This window comes from Hypanus sabinus, chromosome 6 (assembly GCF_030144855.1).
Source record: "Hypanus sabinus isolate sHypSab1 chromosome 6, sHypSab1.hap1, whole genome shotgun sequence".
In the NCBI taxonomy this organism is placed as follows: Eukaryota; Metazoa; Chordata; class Chondrichthyes; order Myliobatiformes; family Dasyatidae; genus Hypanus; species Hypanus sabinus.
Window position 1 is genome coordinate 48,299,939 of NC_082711.1, and position 20,614 is coordinate 48,320,552.

The following is a 20,614-nucleotide window of genomic DNA, read 5'->3' on the forward strand; positions in this document are numbered from 1 at the left end:
GGAAAAGAAGCCCAGGCACCGTCTGAGGGCTTTGAGAGTGGTGGGAAGAGGGAGTTCTAACAGGGGGTGCATACGGTCGGGATCAGGGCCAATGACCCCGTTTTCCACAACATACCCAAGGATAGCGAGTCGGGTGGTTCCGAACACACACTTGTCCCTGTTATAAGTAAGGTTCAGAGCTTCGGCCACTTAGAAAAATCGTTGGAGGTTGGCTTTGTGATCCGACCAGTCGCGACCACAGATGGTGATGTTATCCAGATAGGGAAATGTGGCCTTCAGTTGGCACTGGTCCACCATCCAGTCCATTTCCCTCTGGAAGACAGAGACACCATTCGTGACACCGAAGGGGACGCGCAGGAAGTGATAGAGCCTGCCACCCGCCTCGAAGGTGATGTAGGGGCGGTCCTCTGGGCGGATGGGGAGCGAGCGATAAGCAGATTTCAGATCTATTATCGAGTAAACCTAGTACTGAGCTATCTGGTTGACCATATCCGCGATGCAGGGTAGGGGGTACGCGTCAAGCTGAGTGAACCTATTGATGGTTTGACTATAGTCCACGACCATCCTATTTTTCTGCCCAGTCCGAACAACAACCATCTGGGCCCTCCAAGGGCTTGTGCTTGGCTCAATGATCCCCTCCCTGAGCAGCCGCTGCACCTCTGACTGAATGAATGCCCTGACCCCGCGCTGTACCTCCTGCTTTTAGTTGCCACCGGTTTACAGTCAGGGGTCAGGTTGGCAAACAGCGATGGGGGAGGGATCTTGAGGGTGGAGAGGCTGCAAGTGGTGTCGGTAGCGCAGCTGTCGGCATGGCGCTGGGCAGGATGTGTGGGTCGGTGTGTGTGTGTGGTCAGTAGCCGGGTATATGGCGAAGTCCCACCAAACTGAGGATTCTTGACAGTGAGTGGTGGGAGGGGCCCATCATATGCCATAGTCACACTTTCGAGGTGGCTCTGGAAGTCCAGCCCCAATAGCACAGGTGCGCACAGTTGAGGCACGACCAGTAGCGCAAAGTCCCGATATTCTGTGCCCTGCACCACCAATGTCGCTACACAACCCTCCCGGATGTCTGTGGATTACGACCCAGAAGCCATGGTGACCCTCTGACTTACCAGCCGTGTCACGAGTCCGCAGCGTTGCACTGTGTCCGGGTCAATAAAACTCTCAGTGCTGCCCGTGTCAAACAGGCAGCTAGTCCTGTGCCCCTCCACCAGGATGTCCATCATTGACCTTGCAAGCTGGTGAGGGGCGCTTTGGTCGAGGGTTACGGTGGCCAGAGTTGAATCGCCGTCTTGGTGCCCGGTAAGCATTGGTGGGTCGGGGGCGGGGCATGTTGACGCCCACAAAGATGGCCGCCCACATTCGGGCATGCAAGATGGCGGCCCCCATGTCTCACATGGGTAGGGGGCGTGGCATGTTGACGCCCACAAAGATGGCCGCCCACATTCGGGCATGCAAGATGGCGGCCCCCATGTCTCACACGGGTAGGGGGCGTGGCATGTTGACGCCCACAAAGATGGCCGCCCACATTGGGGCATGCAAGATGGCTCACACGCAGCGCTGCTTGACCCCGCTCGCAGTTTAGACTTACAGACCTTGGCGAAATGGCCCTTCTTCCCACAGCTGGAGCAGGTCGCTTCTTGGGCCGGGCAGCATTTTCGGGGGTGCTTTTCGAGTCCACAGAAATGACACAGCCTGGGCTTTCGCCTGGCCACCGCCGTGGTTGCGTTCGGGGAGTTCATGGAATCACGACTGGCAGCGGCGTTGCCAAATTCGCTCACGGGAACCGGCGGCAGCGGGGTCTGAGGTGTCCACGTAACCGGCGGGGAATCACGCAGCTGGACAGCGTCAGCGTTGTGCAGAGCAGCTTCCAGCGTGTCGGCCGTCTAGATTGCCGAGCGTAAGGTAGGATCAGCATTTTCCAGCTGGCGCACGTACATTGACCGAATTCCTGTCACAAAGGCGTCTCGTACTAGCAGCTCCGCATGCTGTTCCGCCATGAGCGTTTTGCAGTCACAAGTTCGGACGAGCGTCCGTAGAGCTTGGCGAAACTGGGCGCACAACTCTGCAGGCCGCTGTCGGCGTGTAACTAAACGATGTCTTGCGTAGACGGTGTCCACCGGCCGCAGGTACGGTCTTTTGAGGGCGTCCAGTGACCCGGTCTCTGATAAATGAATAAACTTTTGGGGTGACCCTCGAGAGGAGAATTCGGTGCATAACAGCGGGTTCAGTCGCACTAACCTCCTCCAAGTATGATTGGAAGCATGCAAGCCAGAGTTCAAAGGCAAGAGCTGCTTCAGGGTCTTGGGGGTCCAAATCCAATTTTTCCGGACGTAAAACGGTTTCCATGTTTTAAAACTTCCAGTCAATAAAATTGATGCACCATCAATAACTCACTCTGAGATGTAAGGCGAGATATCGGCTTTTATTGACTGGAAGAAGGAACAAGCAGTGAGTGACCACCATACTACATCCTGGAGACTGAGAGGCCGGGCTCAAGCCTCAATCGCCTTTATACCGGGGTCTGTGGGAGGAGCCACAGGAGCAGTCAGCAGGGGGCGTGCCCAGACAGGTATATGTAGTTCACCACATTGGGTAAGCCTATAACAGTTGCTGGCCTTTCCAGACATATCCCATTGATCATTTCATACACAATATGGAAACTATCTTGACTTGATCCAGTTGGATAAAGATGTAATTGCCTCTGGATATAGGATATGAGGTAGTGCTACAAGCTGACAAATTTCATCTGACTAAAGATGGCGCACTGAAAGATAGACAGTCCTGGAATTTAAGCTCATTTGATACTCCAACCAAGCTATCAGATGCTTGATCTACTGATCAACAAAATTAAATCATCTTCATAGGACCTCCTATTTGTTATCTTCTTTTGGATGTCAGCATTCACAATCAAGACTGAACCTATCACTCTAAAACCTGCTCATTAACTTTTTAAATAACTTCACTATGACATGGATAACATGTTTCTTATAGCCCCATCTTCACATCTAGAGCATGCCAAATACCTAAGATTTATTTTCACTGGGCATCATGATGTACTTAACTGTGTGCAATTAGATGCTCAGAGCATACCTGGTAACTAAACTAGCTGAAATACGGCAGATGTTTTGAGATACAAACAGAAGCAACATTCACCTCAAGCACTGAAACAAAGTTCTGGCCTTTTAGGCAGTAAAGCTAGCTGCATCCATCTGAGTAAATAAGCAATTTAAAAAAGTCATTTTAATATGTCACCTGGGACAAAGTATGAACATTTGAAATCTGTCAGCTTGTATTTTTTTCCCAACTAGCCCATTTCCTAGAAGCTGGATGATTTTCAGTAATTTATTTAATGAAGCATTTAGCTACCTCTGCCAAATACATAGTAAAATCTACAATAAAAAGAGAAGCTATTCAACATATATCCTCATCACACTTCCTCTCACTCTCCCGTCTGTTCCACTCTGTTATGCTCCCTAAGTGTACAAGTGGCATACTCTGCCTTCTCTCTACGTGACAGTGTCACATTCTTGCCACTGTACCAAGAAATACATCCTAAATTATTAAGTTAATCTATTCCTGGATAACTTACAATTGCATTCCTTCATCTGAACATGAATCTATGAGCAAGCTATTTCTCCAGTTTCATCCAATCCTCTTTTAAGTGTGCTGGAAATATAATGCAAGTCAGGCCTCCTGCCACCCCACCCCTCACCTCGACATCCACTCCCTCCACCACTTCCCAGTCTCTTTCTCTCTATGGAAAACAGCTTCTTGACTTCTTTTAAAATGCATCTCATTTCTGGCCACATGTTGTAATTTCCTCCACTTTCTCAAGTATGATTGCTAGAACTACACCTAGTGCTCCAGCTGACGTTTAAACAAGATAACCAGATTCTTCTTGGATTTAATATTATCACCCTGATACTTAATCCACTCTAGAAATATTTTGTTTTCACTCTTTTCAGACTTTTATCGCCTTGTTGCTGCTGCTAGCGTTTTTGCAATGTGTTCACAGACTTCCTTGCCTATTTATCTCATTTAGTTTCTTATTCTGATGAATAAGCAGTTTCTTTATTCAGCTTATCAATTTACCTAGCATTCTGAAAATTGCTTATGAGCTCCCGCCACATTATTAATCCTAGCCAACATTTCTTTAAAATAGACTTTAATGCCTAATCTCCAATATCCCAGTTCAAATTATGACAAAGCAGCAATTCCACCGAAGATTTTAGGGAACACCACTCATCATGTTCTGTTTTTTTTTGTTTCTTTTGTGTCCTTTTCCTTCAGTCTGTTTTGCTTCTTGATTCATCTGAAGGTTATGGCAGCTGTCAGGAATCTCTGATGTGGTACCTCAGTGAAAGCTTCCTGAAAGCTCATAGATACAATACAGAAACAGGCTCTTCAGCCCTCCAACTTAACTCAAATCCTACACTAATCCCATTTGTATTCTTCCCCCCCCCCCCAGATTTTACCACTATCTGTACAAGCAAGAAGCAATTTACAGTGACCAATTAATCAAACAACCTGTTTTTTTTGGAAGAAACTGGAGCACCTCGAGAAAACTCACTCATCATATGGAGAACTTGCAAACTCCGCACAGACAGCAGCTGAGGTCAGTGTCAAAGCTGGGTCTCTGGTTCTGTGAGCTGTGACACTCCTGTGCCCAAAATGCATTGCTTTGCTTTTATATACTGTTTCCAATATTTTTGTAATATTAGTTAAACATGGCTGCATGCAATCGTTGCACTTTTACTAGGTTTGAGTTTTCTGGATTGGGACCACTGACCGGAGCCATCACCTTTGACTCCCACATCCTGCATTGGGCCTCCACTCCAACTCGAGAAATCAGGTGGGGCCTGCTTGCTGTATAACCAGATCTGTCCCTCGCATTCACCTGTCAGGCTTTGATACAAGGTTAACTGGGAGCTGGAAGCTTGCCTGTCAAAGTGGATGTTAAATAACCAAAGGGATAATGCGGAAGTTTAATCTCTCCAACCTTCTACCCTATCGTAGAGTTATTTTAAAGAGTTAGGAAGATGAACAGAGAAATGGCAAATGGAATTTAATCCTTGAAAACGCGAGTTGATATTACCCAGGATGTCGCCTGGTTTGCCACACTTCAACCATGAATGGATAGGTTTGCTTTCTTTTATTTAGACAAGAAAGCTGAGGAAGGAACTTGATTGACACATGCAAGATCATGAGGAGAATAAATAGGCCAGGTAGTGAGGAAATGTTCTTGTAACAGAAACATCTAAAACCAGAAGACATCAATTTAAGGTAACAGGTAGGAGGTTTAAAATGGACTCTAAGAGAATTTGTTTTACCTAGAGTGTGACTGGAATCCAGAACATGTAGTCTGAACAGGGAATGTGGACAGACAATCTAACATTTAATAGTATTTGGATGAATATTTGAATTTGTTTGCTGGTGCCATATCTTTTTGTCTAAAATCATTTTTTGTTTCTCAGTTCAATCATATAATTTCACTTCAGTATCTTCCTTCTGGCAGTTTACTGACTTCGCTGTTTTCTTCATACTCTAATAAATTATTCAGCTGAGTGAGAAGATTAACCATTGATCTTAATAATCTAGGCCCTCCGTTTTTCAATGTTTCCTTTCAACTCCACTCTATATTTTCCAGTTCAAGATGCAGCTACCTTTTAGCAAGACATTTCCAAATGTGGTGTCACTCAATATCCGCAATGTGAGGTGTTACGAACTCCATAACTGGATCACTTACCAGCAAAGATGGAGACATCCGTTGAAGTCTGATGATACTATTTTTAACAGTATTTATTAGTAAAAATACACAAAAATAATATCAATGCAAATATACAGATAATATACGTCGTCAAAACTAAATCTAAAAGTGCAGGTATAATAATAATCAATAAGAAATAAGCTCTATCGTTGTCTAGGGCATATTGTATGGTCCGATGGAAATATAAAGTTCACTCAGTTCATGCAGGCTGCAGCCATTGGGGACCGCTGGGGTTGCAATGGTTGGAGAGAGAGAGAGATTTGGAGAAAAACTTGCCGATTTTCCTTTTATGATTTTGATCCGTCAGGAGTCTCGTTGTCGTGGCCTTTCACTTGTGGCATCTCCTTTAGCTAAATCGTTCTTTCGTGGTGAGCCCGCCACCCTGGCAAGGGAGGACACACACAAGCCCCCACCAGCTGTCGCTATTAAACGCTGTCACGGGATCTCTAGCATTTCTCCTGGTGCGTCTAAAGGGGTTGTTTCCCAGACCCTCTTTTATCCTTACTCACGGGGTCTCAGATGTCAATCAGGTTGGGATGATGCCATCCCTCAACCAGCCCACTCTGGTTGTCCCGAGGGCTTTCAATAAATAGTACAGTACTCAATACACAATTCTGTCTCCAAGAGACAATGGCCGTTATCAGCGGTTCCGTTTCGCTGAGGTCAGGACACATTCCAAACCTTGTGTATTCTGGACATCTCTCTCTCATTTCCTGGGTCTCAGACCCAAATTAATAGCAATCTTGCGATTCTCAAAAAGGAGGGGGCGACTTTGTACCCTTCGGCCCGTCAGAGTTGCGTCACATTAGTAACACCCCCTTCCTTCTAAGATTTTTACCACCGGTAAAAATTAATTAATACAGAGTCTTACAGGATTTCAGAATCTAACACAATACAAAAGTTTTTTTCCACTACAGAGTAATACAGTTAAACATTCAATTCAGCATCTAAACAGTTAGCGATTACATTGTCACTTCCTTTAATATCTTAATATCTTGTACCTTAATAAATTCTTGTAGCATCAGACTCCAATTTAATAACCACCTACGTTTATTCCTTTTCTTCAGCAAACAAAAACTAAAGAGTTGTGATCTTAGCTTACGTGTATATTACAAAAGTTCATGCAAATACTAATCTTTATTTTACTTTCAAACTTAACAGTCAATCTTCCATGGGGTTGTCTTTATTACATGCTTTGTTGAAATCCCTTAAAACCGGATCCTGTTATTTAAAGTGACATCCCGTCAACCCTTGCCCCTTTTCCAGTTAACTCCCATGTGGTTAGCTTGCGCACCAGTGTGGAATAGGCTTTTGCATTCTCCTTTCATAGGAGTTACTTTATTAACAATGTGTTCCAAACGTAGCCCATTTGCTGAATTTCCACACAATTCTTTATTTTTAAGCAAGTCATTAGTTTTATCTTCAGGACCCTTCATTCTATTAGTTTTCAGTTTAAACTCTGCAAGCGATCCCTCTTTGTCCAAACAGCATTTCAAATTCTGCCTCTTCACAGCACACTCTTGAATAACAATAGCGTGTGGGGCACCTTTACATTCCAAATCAACCTGTAATTGATTCGCAGGCACCGTGTTACCAAGCCATTGTCCCTTCAACCTGGTTACTGCTTCCGACACCAATACAGACTTGAAGTTTTCTTCATTCAATTTAGGAACTACACTTTTCCCTTTCCCTTCAATAATAATAATATTCACCTCACCACCTTTTATCTCCTCACTAACCTTTAACACACCTTCGAACACAAACAACTGGGAATTCTCACTTCCCATTAGTACCACAGTTAACCCTTTCTTCACTGAACCAAGTCCATCTGACCCACAAGGACTGCATTCCTTTTCAACTGAATCAAATACCTCAGACTTTTTCTGAGTTCCATTACTAGGTTCAGTACCACGTGCATCCACATCTTGAACACACTCAAATGGGACATCTGCCTCTTCCAGGCTTTCAATACCCGTACACTTTTCAAATTCTAAGTTCCCCTGATCCTCCCAGTTACTCTCCAGGCAACTCCCTTCCGGAGTAAGCTCAATCCCGTGGGCTGAAACAACCTCATCTGCCAACCCAGCAGACTTCTTCAAGGTAATGGCATCCTTTTCATCTAGGACTGCCCTCATTTCATTATCGGGAACACATTTAAAATTTTCAACTTCTTCAAACAGTTCTGTCAAACCAGACAGATCATCCATGTCCAACTCTGGACCTTCTAACAGCCTTATCTGTTTCTCATTTTTACTCCGTGCCTCTATAAATTTCCTCCTGGCTAAGGGCAGGTCTACCTCCTCTCCCTTACTCTCTTTCACCTCCCTATTCTCCGTTTTACCACCCTCTAACCTCTCTTGGTACAGGGTTGGTAAAAACGTCTCAGCCAAATCGATACTGGCCTCTTTCTCAGCTGTCTTTCTCGACATGCTGTGAGTGGTCGCGTTTGCGGGATAGATCTTGGAATCTAGGGGTGGGTTCTCAACACTTACAGGCTGGCTCATCAGCTCCATGGCCGACCAAACATCACCACCAGCTAAATTGTTGCCCAGAAGGATGTCTATGTCAGTTCTCGAAAATTCTGATCGCACCCCTATTTCAACTGGTCCAGATACCAGCTCACTATTTATAAAGATCCTATGCAAAGGCACCGCATCTGTCACTTTTCCTATGCCTCTCAAAGCTACCTCTCCAGTCTCGGGGCCAAAACCTAGTACCGTACTGCGAATTAATGACAGCTCAGCTCCAGTGTCTCTCCAGATCCGCACTGGAACTGGTGTGTCTCCCTCTTTCACAGACATGGTTCCTTCTGAAATAAATTTCTCAGGCCCCTCTCATATCCTGTCTACCTGGGGCTGTCTCGTCGATTTACTGATCACCACAATACATCCTGCAGGGACTGCTGCTTTCCCTTTTCCTGTCTCCTTCCTTGGAGCAAAGCCTTTAGATGCAATATGACCCACCTTTCCACAATTAAAACAGGTCAAGCCAGAACCTCTCCTGCTGTCTTGCCTTTCCTCCTCCTTAATTTTACCGCTAGCTCCTAGCTGGATCTCTGCCTCAGCCAGCGGGCTTTCTCTACCGTTCCCACGGTCTTTCTGGTAATTCTTATTCGAGGAAAACTTTGTCTTGTGGGTTAGGGCATATTCATCTGCTAACCTAGCAAATTCGGATATGGACTTATTCGGCTTCTCGTTCAAATACATCTGGATATCATCCGAAACACAACCTTTAAATTCCTCAATCAGAATTAACTCCCTGAGACGCCAAAAATCTTCTTCCACCATTTCTGCTGCACATCAACGATCCAAGAGCACACCCTTCTCATAGGCAAACTCTGCATACGTCTGATTCCACCCTTTCTTTAAATTTCTGAACTTTTGTCTATATGCTTTAGGTACCAATTCGTAGGTCCGAAGAATGGCCTCCTTTACTTTCTCATAATTCTCAGACTCCTCCTCCTCCTCCATGGACAACACCGCATATGCCCGTTGTGCCTTCCCTTTTAACACACTTTGTAACAACACCACCCACTGATCTCTGGGCCACTTCTGACTCACTGCCAACTTTTCAAAATGCAAGAAATAACTATCAACATCCGTCTCCTCGAACGGAGGTACTAACCTAAACTCCCTACGAACATTAAATCTCTCCTCTCGGTCTGACCCTTGAGCTCTTCGCTCTTGCCTTAACTTCTCCAGGTCCAAGTCATGTTGCCTCTGTTTCTCTTTCTCCTCATACTCCCTCTCCTTTTCAGATCTCTCCTTCTCTTTTTCAGCTGCTTCCAGCTGTTTTAACTTAATTTCATGCTCCTTCTTCCTCTGTTCCGCATCCAGCCTCAATTTCTCCAACTCTAACTGAGCCGTCCCACTAGCTGGTTACTTGTCAGGGATATTTTCCACTACCTCAGCCAAAAACACATTCTTCACAATATAATACTGAGTTATGGCCCTCCTCACCTCCCGCTTTTTCATTGACAACCTCACCTCTGCAAGGTTTAGTCCTTTCACAATATTTATCAAGTCCCACTTTGTGGCAGCCTCTATTGCCTCCAGAGTCGGGTCTTCTATAAATTTGTCTATGTCCATTTTTCTGGTTTCCCATCTGGTTACCCGCGCAACCAGATCCAAGTTTGGACTTAAAAGCCCGATTCACTGGCCCTCCAATTTGGTATCAAATCTCGAGACGAGGCCCCATGCTGTTACGAACCCCATAACTGGGTCACTTACCAGCAAAGACGGAGACGTCCGTTGAAGTCTGATGATACTATTTTTAACAGTATTTATTAGTAAAAATACACAAAAATAATATCAATGCAAATATACAGATAATATACATCGTAAATACTAAATCTAAAAGTGTGGGTATAATAATAATCAATAAGAAATAAGCTCTATCATTGTCTAGGGGATAATGTATTGTCTGATGGAAATATAAAGTTCATGCAGGCTGCAGCCATTGGTTGGAGAGAGAGAGAGATTTGGAGAAAAACTTGCCGGCTTTCCTTTTATGATTTCGATCCGTCAGGAGTCTCGTTGTCGTGGCCTTTCACTTGTGGCCTCTCCTTTAGCTAAACCATTCTTCCGTGGTGAGCCTGCCAATCCTAGGCAATGGAGGATGCACACGAGCCCCCACCAGCTGTCGCTAATAAACGCTGTCACGGGATCTCTAGCATTTCTCCTGGTGCGTCTAAAGGGGTTGTTTCCCCGACCCTCTTTTATCCTTACTCACGGGGTCTCAGATGTCAATCAGGTTGGGATGATGCCATCCCTCAACCAGCCCACTCTGGTTGTCCCCTGAGGGGTTTCAATGAATAGTACAGTACTCAATACACAATTCCATCTCCAAGAGACAATGGCCGTTATCAGCAGTTCCGTTTTGCTGAGGTCAGGACACATTCCAAACCTTCTATATTGTGGACATCTCTCTCTCATTTCCTGGGTCTCAGACCCAAATTAATAGCGATCTTGTGATTCTCAAAAAGGAGGGTGCGACTTTGTACCATTCGGCCCCTCAGAGTTGTGTCACATTCGTAACAGAGGAACCTGACAGATAATAGCAACACACACAAAATGCTGGTGCAACGCATCAGGCCAGGCAGCATCTATAGGGAGAAGCGCTGTCGACGTTTTGGGCCGAGACCCTTCATCAGGACTAACTTAAAGGAAAGATAGTAAGAGATTTGAAAATAGGAGGGGAAGGAGAAAATGCAAAATGATAGGAGAAGACCAGAAGGGGTGGTGTGAAGCTGAGAGCTGGAAAGGTGATTGGCAAGAAGGATACAGAGCTGGAGAAGGGAAAGGATTAAGGGACGGGAGGCCTCAGGAGAAAGAAAGAGGGAGGGGAGCACCAGAGGGAGATGGTGAACAAGCAGAGTGATGGGCAGAAAGAGAGGAAAAAAAAAGGAGGGAAAAAAGCTAAATTTATCAGGGTTGGGGTAAGAAGAGGAGGAGGGGCATTAACAGAAGTTAGAGAAGTCAATATTCATGCCATCAGGCTGGAGGCTACCCAGCCGGTATATAAGGTGTTGTTCCTCCAACCTGAGTGTGGATTCATCTTGACAGTAGAGGAGGCCATGGATAGAAATATCAGAATGGGAATGGGGCGTGGAATTAAAATGTGTGGCAGCTGGGAGATCCTGCTTTCTCTGGCAGACAGAGCATAGATGTTCAGTGAAACGGTCTCCCAGTCTGCGTCAGGTCTCACCAATATATAAAAGGCCACACCGGGAGCACCAGACACAGTATACCACACCAGCCGACTCACAGGTGAAGTGTCGCCTCACCTGGAAGGACTGTCTGGGGCCCTGAATGGTGGTGAGGGAGGAAGTGTAAGGGCAGGTGTAGCACTTGTTCCGCTTACAAGGGTAAGTGCCAGGAAGGAGATCGGTGGGAAAGGATGGGGGTACGAGTGGACAAGGGAGTCGCATAGGGAACGATCCCTGCGGAAAGCAGAAAGATGGGGGGAGGGAAAGATGTGCTTGGTAGTGGGATCCCGTTGGAGGTGGCGGAAGTTACGGAGAATTATATGTTGGACCCGGAGGCTGGTTGGGTGGTAGGTGAGGACAAGTGGAACCCTATCCCCAGTGGGGTGGTGGGTGGATGGGGTGAGGGCAATGGGAGAGGAAATGGGAGAGATGTGTTTGAGAGCAGAGTTGATGGTGGAAGAAGGGAAGCCCCTTTGTTTAACAAAGGAAGACATCTCCTTCGTCCTGGAATGAAAAGCCTTATCCTGAGAGCAGATGCAGGATGCCTTATCCTGAGAGCAGATGGAGACAGAGGAATTGTGAGAAGGGGATAGCATTTTTGCAAGAGACAGGGTAGGAAGAGAAATAGTCCAGGTAGCTGTGAGAGTCTGTAGGCTTTTAGTAGATATCAGTAGATAGGCCGTCTCCAGAGATGGAGACAGAAAAATCAAGAAAGGGGAGGGAGGTGTCGGAAATGGACCAGGTAAATTTGAGGGCAGGGTAAAAGTTAGAGGCAAAGTTAATGAAGTCAACGAGCTCAGCATGCGTGCAGGAGGCAGCGCCAATGCAGTTGTTGATGTAGCGAAGGAAAAGAGGGGGACGGATACCCGTATAGGCTTGGAACATGGACTGTTCCACAAAGCCAACAAAAAGGCAGGTAAACTGGGACCCATTTGGGGGCCCATGGCTGCACCCTTGGTTTAGAGGAAGTAGAAGGAGCTAAAGGAAAAATTATTGAGAGTAAGAACTAATTCCGCTAGACAGAAGAGAGTGGTGGTAGAGGGGAACTGGTTAGGTCTGGAATCCAAAAAGATAATAGCAATACCAATTTGACAGATTTGCTATCTTTTTTATTTGTTAAAGTTCAAAATGATGAGTGCAGAAAAGAATCAATGCACACTTTAAACCAATTAAAGTTTCTCACACCAAATCTGACAATAGCAGTGTTGTTTCCAAAGCAACAGCAATCCAAAAATTTATGTCAAATCAAAGAACAGTCTATAACCACCCGACCTGTATTTCCACGCCTTACATGGTTTGTCTTTCAGGGACCAATCTATACTACATTATTGAATTACTATCAGCACCTGTAGTTTTAGTCTTGTTCACAAAGGACTAAATTGATGTTGACTAAATTCATTAAATGTGCGAACCTTGGGACACACTATCTAATAACTCTTAGTTCAATTCACATCATGTTCAAAAAGAAAAGAGAAGTTTTTATCACCACTTCTCAGCCGCAGTGTTGATATCAAGTATGTTTTAATTCATTTATCTCATTCTTTTCAAATATTTTCAGCAGCAATAACACTGAACAATGTCTATTAATTTCAAATTAAATTTAAATGTTAAGTATGTTAGATATCTCAATGGAACAAACCTCATTTACATTCTCAGTCTTCTGCCTTCCTCAAAAGTTTATTTTTTTTTTAAACTAATGGCTCATACTTATAATATATGATTATTAGTTATGTTATTCATGTGCCTGTGAAAAATCTTTGACATTTAATTAGTACCTTCTTTTGATTCTGTGAAGATCACTACATGGGGAAATGTAGAATCAACTATTTATGATGATTAGCTAGAATTTCTTGGTTCTGAAAATTATAATCCATTAGAAATCTCTATCCCTTAGAGCTTTAGATACCATATTGTTCAAGATATTCAAGGTTGAAAAAGGCAGAATGATTATGTATAGCAGAATTGTGGGCTGTGGGGAATGGAGAGGAAAGCCAGTTACAAAATGAACGAGCAGAGCAGTCTGATGTTCCTCCTTCTTGTTTATTTATCCATTACCATTACAATACAGCACATTTTTTTCAATACATGTTAAAATGTTTTATAATCCTAATAATTTCAAAATACCACTTCTCAAAATCTACATATCATAAGTGAACTTTGGAGCTTCTTCGTCCATTTTAATCTGGCACAGTGTAACTCTGCCCACCTTTGTTTTCATGCTCAAGTATACCTTTCCCACCATTCAGGAAGTAGTGCAGATGGCCTGAATCCTACTAAAGTCGGACATTTTAGGTCATATGCCTTTCAGTGAAGCCCCTACCTTAGAAGTACAAGCTGATGATATCCAGGAAGCTGAGGTCTAAAAGTTGCCCATGACCTAAATGGCCAACAGTCTAATTCTATAACCGGTAAGATTTGAGCAACATGAAATAAGAAAAGGTTAAACAAAAGTGACAAATTAGAGTTAACAGGTGCAGGAAGAGAAATAAAGAGAAGCAAAAGAAGACAGGATTACAAAATTAGTAAACAAGAAGGCCAAGTGAAAAAAAAGTAAATAAAGTTGACATTTTAACGCATTGTTACCAACAATCATTCACAGCCTCCAGAAAAGAGTCTGTGTTTTAAAATGGTTTGTTTTATGGGATAGGTAATAATGCATGTGTTAACAATTATCACATCACTAATAAAAGAGTAATCATTTAGCTATTAGTCACTAGACTTAATTTTCTGTAAAGGTAATTCATTGACAATTCAGCAAGTTCTTTAAAATAGCAGATAAATGAAGCCAAAGATGTTTGTACAATGCAAACAGTGGAACAACATTGCTTGACCATTAGACAGCGCTCAATGATAAATCATGATCTGTATTTAGTCTTGCAAAATCTCCTGGCCTTCCGCATATCTGCAAGATGCAGCTCCTTCACATGCCATTCCACTTCAACAAGTTTTGGACATTCAATTGCCCACATTGGTTAAGCATCAGAACAAAAGGCACAAAGGAGTTTCAAACTGCTAGGCGTGAGCATCTCGCAGAACCTCTCATGGTCCCAGAACATTTTCTACATAATGAAAAATGCTCACCAACTCCTCTACTTTCTGAGGAGGGTGAAGAGAGTTGGACTTTGTGCATCTATACTCACTTCCTTCTACAGGTGTGCAGCTGAGAACATCCCAAGAAGCTGCAGAACAGCTTGGAATGGAAGCTGTCCTGCGTCAGACAGAAAGTTCCACTACAGGTAATCAAAATTGACCAGTATATCACTAGTACCAGCCTACCAGCCATCAAGGACACATATACAGAAAGATGACAGAAAAGGGCCAGAAACACAACAAGGTGTTATGTAACCTACCCTGCTCATGGACCATTTGCCCCACTCCCATCAGGAAGCAGGTAACATGATATCTATGCTAGGAGAACCAGATTCAATAACAGTTACCTTCCCTAAATAGTAAGGCTGATCAACACCTCCACCCACAAACCCAACCACCAATAGTTTATCACTCCCTGTCAGTCACCATCTGTACAGGCACTCCTGTTCCCAACATCACTTTATGAAGGTACAATCTATGTATACAAGCTATTTTATGTACTTATATTTATTGTTTTTAAAAAATTATTCTATTCTGTATCTTATAATGTTTTTTGTGCTACATTAGATCTGGAGTAATAATTATTTTGTTCTCCTTTACACTTTTGTACTGGAAATTACATTAAACAATTCTGAAGAAATCTACATTGCAACCAAAATTACTGCAATCCACAGATACACTGGGGACTTTGAGACCAGTGTCTGCCATAGGAGATGAATTTTTTCTTGATGCACCATCAAACTCTCGGAGACATGAGGCGAGAGATAGGTTTTTATTAGCTGGAAGAAAGCACAGTCAGCAGCAAGAGACCATCACACAACATCCTGGAGACTGAGGGAGGAGCAGTGCCTCCAATCGCCTTTATACAGGGAGGAGCCACAGGAGGAGTCAGCAGGGGGCGTGTCCAGACAGGTATATGTAGTTCACCACAGTTCTGGATAGAGATGACTTGAGCTCCAAAACCTGGCCCTCTGTACCTCCCTCTGCAACTAGATCCTTGACTTTCTAACTGGAAAACTGCAACATGTATGGATCAGAAATAACACCCCCACTTGCTGACAATCGAAACCAGCATATATCAGGGATGCATGCTTAACCCACTGCTCTACTCTTTCTCCACCCATAACTGTGTGGCTAGGCACAGTTCAAATGCAATCTATAAACTTGCTAATTACACAGGTTTTATATGTCACCAAAGACACTTGCAAATGTCTTGTACCATGGAGAGCATTCTAGTTGGCTGCACCACCATCTGGTATGGAAGGGGGGATGGGTTACGGGCTACTGCTCTGGATTAAAATAAGCTGCAGAGAGTTGTAAACTTAGCCCGCTCCATTATGGGCACTACACTACATAGTATCCAAGACATCTTCAAGCAGCAATGTCTCAAAAAGGCAGCATCCATCATTAAGAACCCCCATCTACCAGATTATGCCTTGCTCTCTTTGCTACCATCAGGAAGGATGTACAGAAGTCAAGTCAAGTCAAGTCACTTTTTATTGTCATTCCGACCATAACTGTTGGTACAGTAAAAATGAGAATGTTTTTCAGGACCATGGTGTTACATGAAGACTGAAGGCACACACTCAACAATTCAGGAACAGCATCTTCCCCTCTGCCATCCAATTCCTGAATGGACATTGAACCCACGAACACTACCTCACTACTTTTTATTCTCTTTTTGTGATATTTAACATATATATTCTTACTGTATTTTACAGTACTTCCCTTTATTATTATGTATTGCCTTGTACTGCTGCCACAAAGCCAGCAAATTTCATGACATATGCCAGGGATATTAAACCCGACTCTCTTTCTGACTGAGTTATAATTTGTAACTATTGATTGCTAATCACGTGAATTGTGGAATACCATATTATTGGAAAGATGTGACACAATCATCACCGAATAAACCTCCTTTGGAAAGGGAAAATAAAGATTACTAACAGAAGGATATTATAGAATCTTAGAATCAGGATAAATTAAAGGCAGAGAGGGAAGCTATTTGGTTTATTTTTGCCATGTTTCCCAAAGAAGAGTAATTTTGGTTAATCCCTTTCCCCAGCAGTTGGTCCAAAGCCTCACATATTAAAGGATTTCATGTCTTAGTCACATTAGGAAAGCACCTGCATGAGGGTTTCTATTGCCAGCACACAATCAGATAGTTTCTTTCCTTTACAACTACTAATTTTCTATTAATAACCTAGATGGAATGGTAAGCACTGTCTCAGTCTATCACAAGCACGTCACTTCCTTCCATTCAGTCCAGCATCAGGAAGGATGTACTGTATATGATAAGAAACTAATGTGACCTGGTTGTTCACTTTACAGCAAAGGGAACCTTGGGTTTTTGTAATTTTATAAAACTCACTAGCTTATAATATGTTATAGAAATTACAAATTCATTAAGTTCCTTAATTGGCTTCCTTGACCTACCACGGGTTGAAGTGTCCTTTTTTAATCATTGATAATTCTCCATCAAAAATCAGGTCAATTGTACATATTTTCACAAATTCAACATGCAATACCCAATGTTTACTAGAAATTTATAACTCCTTGTTCATCCTCTCTAGCAATCTGTTGTCATAGAATTATACCACACAGAAACAAGCATATTATTTCAGCAATGACTGTCAAATATCAGTCCATGCTAATCCCTTTTATCAACATTTGGTCCTTAGCCATCTATGCTTTACAAATTCCAATGTTTCTCTCAACTTTTCTTGAATGTTTTGAAAGTACCTGCCTTCATCAGCCATAGGCAGTACACTCCAAATTCCAACCACCCTTTAGGTAAAAGCCTTCCTCCCCCTCAAATGCTCTTAGCTCTTTATCTCACCATTCTGAAGACTCATCATTTTTATGTGCAGTGCTGTATGATGCAGCTGATCACGGTCCCATGACCACAATTGCTTTTAGCAATTTTTTTCTACGGAAATGGTTTACTATTGCCTTCTTCTGTGCAGTGTCTTTACAAGACAGGTGACCCCAGCCATTATCAATACACTTCAGAGATTGTCTGCCTGATGTCAGTGGTCAGTACGACCAGGTCATGTGATTTGCACCAGCTGCTCATATGATCATCCACCACCTGCTCTCATGGCTTCACATGATCTTGATTGGGGGTCTAAACAGGTGCAATACCTTGCTCAAGGTTGACCTGGCTAATGGAGGGAAGAAGTGCCTTACACCTCATCTAGTAGACACACACCTCCACCCACCACCCTAAAGACTAAAGCTAGTTAATCCTGTTAACTTAGAATTGTTGGTTATGATGCAAACCCAGATGGGCAGGGATTGGAATGGTGTACTGGAATACCCAATTGTATCATTGGGCTCTAATTACTCTGTAAAATCCAATTTTACAAGCATTTTAGTAAGATTTATATATTGCAACATGACACAATTTCAGTTTGATGATTTAGAGGATCAAATTAAGCATGGGACTTGGAAGGTCCACCACTGTAGAAATATTCCTTCCCGTGCAGTTACACACTCAGACTTTGTGATGTTCAGGAGGGAATTTGATCTTTCTCTTTGTGACAACACAACTGACTCAGCACTATGGTGAGTAGTAAAGATGTGGAGTATCTGCATCAGAGGACGGATGTAGCTCGCTGGCTATAAATACTTTATTTCAAGGCCTTCACTGAAAAGGACAGTCGTTAAGGAGCAATAAATAATCTGTGATCTCCAAACAGCCTCTTCATGCTTGCTACAAGAATAGAATCAGGAGAAATTTACTGACTCCAAGGAACAATTAATCCATAAAGCCTTTGACAATGGGAGGGCAGACTCTGGATGGCAGCACATCTGGAATCTTCAACAGGTTGTCCATTAGCTTTAACCTTGAATTTACAGTGCTCCATCAAAATGCTCAACAGGGTAACAGTGAAGTGCAATTGTTTCATACCCGTAATGGTGACATAAATGAGAGAAATGAGGGAACTTCTCTCAAAGCACAGCTTTGCATTTAACCCATTGCCAACCCCTGCCCTAATCAGAACCCAATAAACGCTCTGCTGTAGTAGGCACTGCCTCCTTATAATTAGCTGTGATAAACATCTCACTAGGATGGGATGTGGTTGTACCACGGCCACTGCCACCACAGAATGATACACTTTCATTTTAGCAATCCTTATGAAATGAAGCCAATGTGCTTTTCTTTAAAAACTCATCTTCCTTTTCAAGAAATGGAAGTTCCACCAATAACACAGTAGAAACTTACAGTCTGCACAGCAAGCTAGATTCAACAATACACATAATAATACTTTAAAGTATATGTTTTAATTACTGTTTCAAGGATATTTTAAATTTATATTAAAGATAATAACCTTACGGAATATAATAGAATAGCCAAGAATGTAGCTTGTGAGAGTGAGGTCAATAGTGAGTTAAGAAACTAATGTCAAAACCATTTCTCCAAGGTTCATTAGTGCCATAAAATCCATCTCTATCATGAGGCCATGTTTCATTTTGTGCATTGCTTTCTAGAGAGCCCTCATATAACAGGTGCTAAAGATCTCTTAACAGTAATACAATTCGATTTTTATAGTAATGGCTCTCTGGTGGGTCAGATAACCTTTGAGTTCTGTGCATCTCAACATGTTAACTCACAGACATCTGCACCTGTTTGTGTAACATCAGAGAGCATCCCTGTGGTTTTGGAGTAAAAGGAGCAGCCGTTGTTGTTCATTCCTCTAAATTCTCACAGCAAAGGAAGATTTTCTTTGCAAAGATACCTCTGTAGTGCCTATATTTTTTTTTCTTGCAGGTTACTAAATCTTTCAACTAACAAGGGTAATGATGATTTTCACCTGCATGATCATCTCCTTAACAGAAAAGCTACATTTAAGTATATGTAAAGATATGACAGATGAGGCAAGCTACAATTACACATACCAGACACCAGTCCGAGCTTGCAGAAGACAATTGCTCTCCCATTATTTTTCACTATGGTCACTAATTAACTGAGCCAGCTGGCAGCAATGATGTACCAAAGAAGACTGAAAAGTGGGGAGTACTGGAGCGAGCACCACAAGGCAGTGGGGAGACTGCAAAGTTCCCCTCCATCGTTCTCAGTCACGGACATCTTGCAGGAAGTCAAGTCACATTGTGGAATTCCAGCCCAAACTCAAAGAGAAAGCGAGGAGTTAATGAAAAGACAAACAACTCACTAGGCAACCAAGCATGTGACAGTAACAAATAGCAAGACAGATTTTATGATAAAAATAACTTCAAAGTTCAAATTCTAAGTTAATTTATTATCAAAGTACATATATGCTATGCGTACTACCTTGAGACTCATTTTCTTGCAGACATTTACAGAAAAGAGACAAAAATAGAATTTTACGACAAACTATACACAAGACAAAAGCTGATAAACAACCAATGTGCAAAAGACAAACTGTGCAAATAAAAATAATACTGGGAGCATGAGCAGTAAAGAGTGTTTGAAAGCGAGGCTGTAGGTCATAGTATCAGTTCAGAGTAATGAAGTTATCCACATTAGTTCAGAAGCCTGATGGTTGTAGTACCTGGTAGTGCCAAAGTCAAAGTAGTAAATCAGGCAGCAACTTCCAGCAACCCCACAAATATGAAACTCATAAAGGATTGTGCAAATGGCCACCTCCTCCACAAGAAAATGTTAAAGGAGTGATCAAGTTTTACCACTATTGTTAGCCAAATCAAAGGTGTTGACAAATCAGCATATCGGAGGGATATTGAAAATCTGGCTGAATGGCCTCACAACAGCAATGTCAGCAAGACCAAAGAGCTGATTATTGACTACAAGAGGTGGAAACCAGAGGTCCATGAGCCAGTTGTCATCAGGGATTAGTGCTGGTGAGGGTCATCAACTTTAAATTCCTTAGTATTATCATTTCAGAGGATCTGCATTGCATCCAGCATGCAAGTGCAATTACAAAGAAAACATGGAAGCCCCTCTATCTTTTTTAAGAAACTTGTGTAGATTCAGTGTGTCATCTAAAACTTTGGTGAACTTCCATTGGCGTGCAGTGGAAAATATATTGACTGCTTGCATTACA

The 20,614-nt window shown here is 42.9% G+C and overlaps 1 long non-coding RNA gene across 1 annotated transcript in view; it reads right to left on the bottom strand.

The window, feature by feature from the left end:
- The window catches only part of LOC132395445 (uncharacterized), a 36,509-nt gene extending 16,836 nt beyond the window's left edge, over positions 1 to 19,673 (bottom strand). The window contains exon 1 of the long non-coding RNA XR_009512610.1: positions 19,470 to 19,673. This is a non-coding gene — a long non-coding RNA (uncharacterized LOC132395445). The remainder of the gene's footprint in view (positions 1 to 19,469) is intronic.
- Between the last annotated feature and the right edge of the window lie 941 nt (positions 19,674 to 20,614).